The sequence below is a fragment of the Helianthus annuus genome, chromosome 9 (genome assembly GCF_002127325.2).
Source record: "Helianthus annuus cultivar XRQ/B chromosome 9, HanXRQr2.0-SUNRISE, whole genome shotgun sequence".
NCBI lineage: Eukaryota > Viridiplantae > Streptophyta > Magnoliopsida > Asterales > Asteraceae > Helianthus > Helianthus annuus.
The window spans coordinates 99,501,619-99,509,630 of NC_035441.2; the positions used below are offsets into that span (position 1 = coordinate 99,501,619).

The 8,012-nt window shown below is 34.7% G+C and overlaps 1 long non-coding RNA gene across 1 annotated transcript; it reads right to left on the reverse strand.

Moving 5' to 3' along the window:
* Positions 1 to 587: 587 nt before the first annotated feature.
* On the reverse strand, positions 588 to 3,888 carry LOC118481673. The gene is made up of 3 exons (XR_004865942.1): positions 3,759 to 3,888; positions 2,931 to 2,998; positions 588 to 962 (listed from the first exon to the last, which is right to left on the reverse strand). It is a non-coding gene; the product is annotated as an uncharacterized LOC118481673 (long non-coding RNA).
* Between the last annotated feature and the right edge of the window lie 4,124 nt (positions 3,889 to 8,012).

Genomic DNA, 8,012 nt, shown 5'->3' on the forward strand with positions numbered 1-8,012 from the left:
CTAACTCATCTTACATGTTTACATTCTCCGGGTTCGAGTGTAAGTATCACTCCCTCCCAATATTTGTCTAAATCGTTTTACATGCTTGATGTTTTCTGGGTTCGAGTGTAAGTACACTCCCTCCCAATACTTGATGTTTTATGGGTTCGAGTGTAAGTACACTACCTCCCAATACTTGATGTTTTCTGGGTTCGAGTGTAAGTACACTCCCTCCCAATACTTGATGTTTTCTGGGTTCGAGTGTAAGTACACTCCCTCCCAATACTTGATGTTTTCTGGGTTCGAGTGTAAGTACACTCCCTCCCAATACTTGATGTTTTCTGGGTTCGAGTGTAAGTACACTTTTTCCCCATACTTGTCTGAATCATTTTACATGCTTGTTTGTCCCTTCACTCGGGCTCATTATCCTAATGTAATACGCTCCCGTCACTTGGTTGTGCGTTTACATTGTTACCAAGTATTTTGCTTATCTGATTCATTTGGGCACTTTTTAATTAGTCCCATTTACCCTGCCCTTACTACATCGGATGTAAACGTGTCCGCCATAAGAAGTTCATGGTAACATATGCCGCTACTTACTTGGCCAGAGTAAGCGATTAACACATGACACGCATGACCTTTTTACAGTTTTCACATCACGCCCTATGTAAGTAATACCTCTATCTGTTTTTCTTGGAAACAATATCCCGGATAGGTTTTCTATTCAGGTCTTTCCAAGTTTTTAAATTTTACATATGCAACCTTTAAGTTCCTACTTATTGTTGCATATTACTATTTATGCTATTATTTAAAATGTGCACCTGGTAATGTTTTCCCCGACGGGCGTTCTTTGCCATTAACCTTGTTCGCGGTCATTACGCGATTTAGTCCTCGGTGAGTATGCTCCTCTTGTCATACTTCGGACCGTTCCATCATCATATCCACAATTCGTTTGACTCTCGTCGTCTTCAAACGCGAGTGTTCTTCAATTTAAAACATTAACAAAAGTTAGTAACGTCAACCTCAATAATCGCCCGTATTATAATACAAGGCTTTTTCTACTATACGCGTCAACGCGCGTATTTTCGTCAACTATTTCAATCATTTTAATTGGGGTAACGCGTATCACACGATAGCCCTATGTGTTGTTTACAACACTTTAGCATACTAACTATTCACGTACTTGTACTCACCGGATTTGCGATCAAGCCTCGAACCGAACACTATTCTTTGTCAAGAGCATAAGGTTTAAGTCCAAGCATGGTTCCTCCCCACCATACTCGAATCTCTTAAACCAAGGCTCTGATACCAACTTGTAACACCCTAGTTAATTTATATGTAAATACCACAATAGATGTGTAGTTAAGACCACACATATTATAAAAATGTGGGTTTATTTAAAACTTTTACAAATTATAATTTATTCTACATAACGTGATCGAAGTTCGTTGTTTAAAATTTACAACGTGGCGAAGTGCGGAAGCATGTAACTGTATCGTGTTCGGTTCTTCGTTGAGCTTGATCGTCTTCCGGCTTCCACAAAGTACCTACATTTCATAAAAACATGAAATGCTTTAGTCATACGGGGTTTAAAACGTATCTAAACAAGTCCGGGAGACAAAACTGAGCAAAAATACATTTTGTACAGGGTCCACCGTAAATTACGGTGGACACCGTAATTTACGGTAGTCCTTGTTTTGATTTGTTTCCATCGTAAATCAGGAGTGTTTCACCGTAAACCATTTCAGGTCCACCGTAAATTACGGTGGTACCGTAATTTACGGTGGCACCTGCATCCCACCTTTCCATTTTGCCGTAATATGACACGAAATCTTTCGTATCCTTCAAACCGCTTATCCGTTTGACCTACCGTTTCTTCCTACATGTTTGTAATTTAATTCTCCATTATATGGAGTTAAGATCTGACATCCGGATTAAATAAAATTGAGACTTTTAAGCCTTCGGCTTATTATCTTTTCAACAATATTCGACCCGACTATGTGATTATCAAACAAACATGTTTGTTTGACCACCATTCATCATGAACCCTTAAATTCTAATATTGTCAATCATATTAAGTACTGAACACGGGTTTCTACGCAATTATTTACCCGTTTTCGTTTAAAATCTTATTTTGACCCGTTAAGGGTATTTATGACCATTTTAGCACGGACGGTGCTCATTTCTCATGTACCTCATAGTTCCACCAATTTGTTATTAGCTAGTCTTCCACCACAACTATGGATGTGGTGAATTTAACGAAATGGACTATTTATTCCGAATTTAATCCTACGGATGTGTTATTTTTGCGGCAACACACAATTTAAGCATTTAACTCTTGAAAGTTTATGTCTACAACTTTCATGCGCGTCTAAAGGTTACAAGATCGTAAGATAGGTTCCTAAACAACCTTTATAAGTTGTTTGCTCAATTTACCCTTCAAGGGCATTTTAGTCGACATTAGCCCCTCATTTACTACGAGGGGCTTTCACTACCTATTTGACCAAGTTGGTATATTAACTATAATCGTATGCATACGTACCTGGCTAGGGTCAACATATAGACCCAATTTATACCTTGCTTTTATCATCACACTTAGTGTGGGCGAAATTAACTGAATCGCTAATCGCTCCTGTTAACACAAGACTTGACAATCGCATTAGTCGATATTGTCAAATAGTGTTATCACCACCATTTGACCCGTTCTGCCTATATGCCCAACGTTGCCTATTAAATCAAAACATGGTTTTTGACTTCTAATTCATACATCCATCCCGTCCCGGATTTCATTACCGAATCCCCTTTTTGCCATAAACATGGTTTTTATCATCTTTATATGTTCCGACTCGTATCAATCACGTCGGAAATCCATATTTTCAATATTAGGATTATTGCATCTATAACGTATAGAATGAACAAGTAATCTACACAATTATGTAAGTCTCACTTACCTTGCATCCGAGCTACGCTTTTCTTCCATGCTTGACTTGTTTGACCCGCTTTCACTCCAAGCTTCCACCTAGCTTGTTATGCGTCAAACTATCATCATCGTTTTCAAGGTGGTTAGTTTAATCATATTCTAATACGATTATTCCACCTTATGCATTTCATATCAAAATTGCTATTTATCGTATTATAGGTCAGTTTGACCTTTTTAATAGTCAAATGCCCATTAGTATACTAATTTGCATTTTCGAGTTATCAACTAGTTTTAGCACTCTTTAACTACTCGGTAGGCGTTATCTTTAGACCTCCGTTTTAACCAAAGTTCTAATCGCGTTTAACACATTTAGAACTCTCTCTTTAATCACTTTTTGCATAATAGTCGAAACATCACAACTAGGTGTTTTAACTACAAAATTCTAGTTCCGAGCCTTCTTTGAGGCATTTCAACGAACACCTTAAGGGCAGAATTTTACATGTTTATTTATCATGTCTCTAGCTTATCTCTTACCCCAAATTTCACATAAATTAACCATCTTACAAAGTGGTTAACTTCTATAATTTCTGAATTCACTTCAAACTCGTCAATTTACACTAGATCAATAATCTATTTCCTAGTGTTCATCATATTAACATAAAACCCACTTAGCTTATCAATGGATAATCATAATTCTCATAGTTTTTCCAACAATCTAACATGTTATTGACTAGGGTTTACTCCTAGACATCATATTACTTCAAGATTCACTCATGCATGACATAATCAAGCTCAATTTCAGTTTCTTACAAATAACCTAGAATTTTGAGATGGATCAAAACGTCATAATTTTACATACCTTGTGATCCTTTCAACTTGGTGTTCATGAATACGAGCTTGGATTTCGATTTGGGACTGATTTGAACCCTCAATTTGATCAAGTTTGACATGCACAAGGGTTTGGTGGGGAGCCTATGTCGCCCCCTGTGTTCTTGTACGACCAGACATCCCAAATGGGGTGTTTGGTTTGTTTTTTATTTGTTTTATCAAATTAAGTTTCATTTTTAACAACTTAGGCCCTTCCACTTTGTTCAACTTATAGTTTAGTTGCTTTTAACCTTATTATAAGCTATTTCTAGGCTTGTAACTAACTAGATTAAATTTCCTAGTTGGTAAATTCTCATTTATTTATACTTTATAATTCTAATATAAAGTTTTATATTTTCGGGGTGTTACACTAATGCTAAGCTTTATTTATATAGGACAAGGCTTTGCATATGGGCTAGGTATTGGGCAAGGCCCAATTCGCAAACCCTCCCCCATACATGGGTTTGGTTTGGCCCAATCACTCTTACTTCACTATTACAAACTATTACAAAGCTAAACCCGCTAACTGTTTATCGTTTTACTAATTACAAGATATCCAAAGACCAAATCTAAGCTGTTGTCACAAAACATGCACCAACAATAACACCATATAATACCATATAACACAATATATCACGATATAACACTATACATTCATCATATAACACTATATAACACCATATAACAGTATGTAACACTATATAACACTATATAAATTTTCATTCCACGATCTTCAGAATTAATAATTGATGAACGAGATGACACAAATTCGTAGATTAATTCTTGATTCGTATTCCCATAATTAAGGGTGGCGGTTATGGAAGGTTATCAATTAATTAAATCAATAAGAAAATTACTTGTTTACCTTTTTGAATTAATTTAGATTGAGTACACATGTCATCTCCACAATATTTCTCATACTTTTGAATTAATGTACAGGATCTTCAATCCGTCGTTTTTTATCCTATATCAGTTAAAGAGGAGAACAAAGAAAAAACTCATCATCCAAAGGATGTAATAATCAAACAGAGAGATACAAAAAATTTCAGAGGACGTTGATGTCGATGATGACAAATGGTGGTGTAACAATATAAATGACATCCTTTAGATGTTTAAGCTGTATGATTACTAAATTGATCTCATCATGATGCAATACTTGACACTTGAGCTTTTAGTTTTCAACTTTTATATTTAAGACATATATTTCCTTATTCGTGTACTACTTTATATAACTTTTATTTATGTTTAAGACTTATTTTTTTTATTCTTTGTTACTTTATTGAGTCAATAGTTTCTTGAAGTACTTGACAATTTAAATTTTAAATTTAATAATTATTAGACATGTGTAATACTTATTAAATATATCCACCACAATGATGCTACCATAAATATTATACGAATAAGAAAACTAACAGAAATGAGTGCCGCAATGCAAAGTGTCACCCCCGCCGCATCGCGCGGGCACCCTACTAGTATATATAGGGGATGGTTCATGAGAAAACTAGTTTAAATGAGAAAACCAAAAAACTAACTAAAAAAACCTTAAAAACATACCAATTTTGTTTTTTACAATTTTTTATTAAAAATCGCTATTTTTTATGTATGAAAAAATTTTCAATTTTTTTTTTGTACTGCACATGTGCACTAATACGGAAAGCCTAAACCACTTAACCCACCTCCCACCGACACCCCCCAAAAACCTAAACCACCCCCACCCCCATCCCCAAAAAACCTAAATTACCGCCTTAACCTACATAGCACACACCATCCTAATCTAAACGCCACTAGATATAAAACGCCAAACTTGTTTTAAACGGTAAAGCTGAACAAACAATTACTAAAATGACGAGACTTAATTACTAGCATTTATTATAATAAAATCCCGCCTAAAACAACCGCCAAAAAACATCCTATGTATACAACATCTCAGACCTTCCATTAAACACACAAAACCCCAAACGCCATATTTAATATATATCGTTCGTCTTACAAACGCGAAAAAACCCAAACATCAAATATCCCCTAAAACAAAACGTTTCTTTGAAATTCAGTTTGGTTGTCGGTAAGGTTTCACTCAATGTAATGGACAAAATCCTTAAGTGAGGATATTGTCTATTTCATTGAGTAAAATCTTATTGACTTTATCATCAACTTCCATCCAATTTATAACGCCAAAACATAAAAAAAAAACATTATTGAGTTTTGTTCTCAATAAAGTTTAGCTGTATGGGGTGGACAACATTGTTAGACATCTTTCTTAACTGAGGATTAACAATGTTGTCCATCTCATATAGCAAAACATTATTGAGTTTAGCATGATCAAATTTATAGATTTAAGGTACTTTTATTTAGTGGCGTTCTTTTTCTCGGTAAAACGCCAAAAAGTTAAAAAAATCAAACATCGTTCCTTGGATATTCAATATTGTTCTACGCGAAGTTTCGCCGAATGGATTGTTAGCTGAGAGGTGTAACTCAATAACATTTTGCTGCATGAGATGGACAAATCTTCAAGAAAAAGAGGCTGATGTCACACTTTGTGCTTCCAAACGGCGACAAAAAAGCTACTTCAAAAACAAAAAACAAAATGAATCATACGAAAGTCGACACAGCCAGTTAAGATGATTCAAGAAAGAAGAAAGAGACGGGTGACAGTGAAGATTTGGAAGATCAATTGTTTATATATATATATATATATATATATATATTAATTTTCTTTTTTCAGTTGATTGTTATATAATAACAACGCCATATATAATAAAAACGCCACACAGACAAATGCTTGTGAAAACGCCATCATCCCATAAAACGCCCAAAAACTCCCAAACCATAATAAAATTACTTTGGACAAGTACCACAAACGCCAAAATGTATATAAAAAATAATAGAACAATGGGCCATCTTGTCTAAAACGCCTTTGAATCTAAGAACAAACAATGAGGCATCATCCTAAAAATTCCTGGCCATACTTAGTATGGATGAAGCCATTCAGAGAGATATTCTGACCCTTGGAGTTCCAATGGCCTACGATTTGGAAACGCCATAAACGCCAAAATATTAATACCATGAAACCATTAAAACGCCATATAATTATTGAATTTGGTTAACGGCAAAAAATCTTAAACGCCAAAAATGAAGCAATATTGTGAAAAGCAGAATTGGAAAAGCGGAAGATAAAATGAAAAAAGCCCATACGCCCTAATTATATCGTGCGCCACGTGTTGGGCCAATATGCGTTCTCACCGTTCTCACACTTTAGGGCGTTTTCTCCTGACCCCGTACCTATATATATATATATACGCCAATAACTTTTTAATACGTGATTATTTTTCTAAAAAAATTACACCATAAAACTCAGCGTTTTTTTTATCTTTCCAACGATTATACTATTGATATACTTTTCGAAAAAAGTGAACTGAGTTTTATGCCGTTTTTCTAAACTGGGTGTTTTATTGTGTTTTAGACGAGTTATTTTTATGGTGTTTTTCTGAACTATGTGTTTTTATGGCGTTTTAACTAGGTATTTTCATAGCGTTTTTCTGAACTGAGTGTTTTATGGCGTTTTTCAACTGAGTTTTTCATGGCGTTTTTCTGAACTGAGTGTTTTATGTCGTTTTTAACTCGGTATTTTCATGGCGTTTTTCTAAATTGGGTGTTTTTATGGCGTTTTATTTGAACACCCAGTTCACGTGAGTAGGTTTTTTGACAATATTACCCCTTAGTGTAATTTAACATCAATGCCACATGTCAACACCAAAATCGTTACTCACCGTTCTCACACTTTTCACCATTTCTCTAAATCTTGACCTTATAAATATGATAGAGGGAAATGACATGTGATTAGCATGTGCACCCTTGTTTGGATCTTCCAATTTTACCCCCTGTTAGTTACAAGGTCCCCATTATTTACAAAAATGCCACCGCATTATCTTAGCCACAAATCACAAAGATTCTATGGCTGAAAATCATTCTCACTTTTCTTACACTTCAAATCGTTTTCTCCTAATTCCATTCACACATATATATATATATATATATGGATGATTCACTGACACATATGCTAAACATATTACATTACATTTATAAAATGCTTTAACTTATATACAGTGTTACACGTGTATAAAACAAAAAAAAAATCATATACTAAAAACTAAAAAACCATGATCAAATCAAAGTGTTTGAAAACATATAATACATAATATTTTCAACACAAACAAATTCAATGTGTGCGGTGGAGGGAATGGTGCCA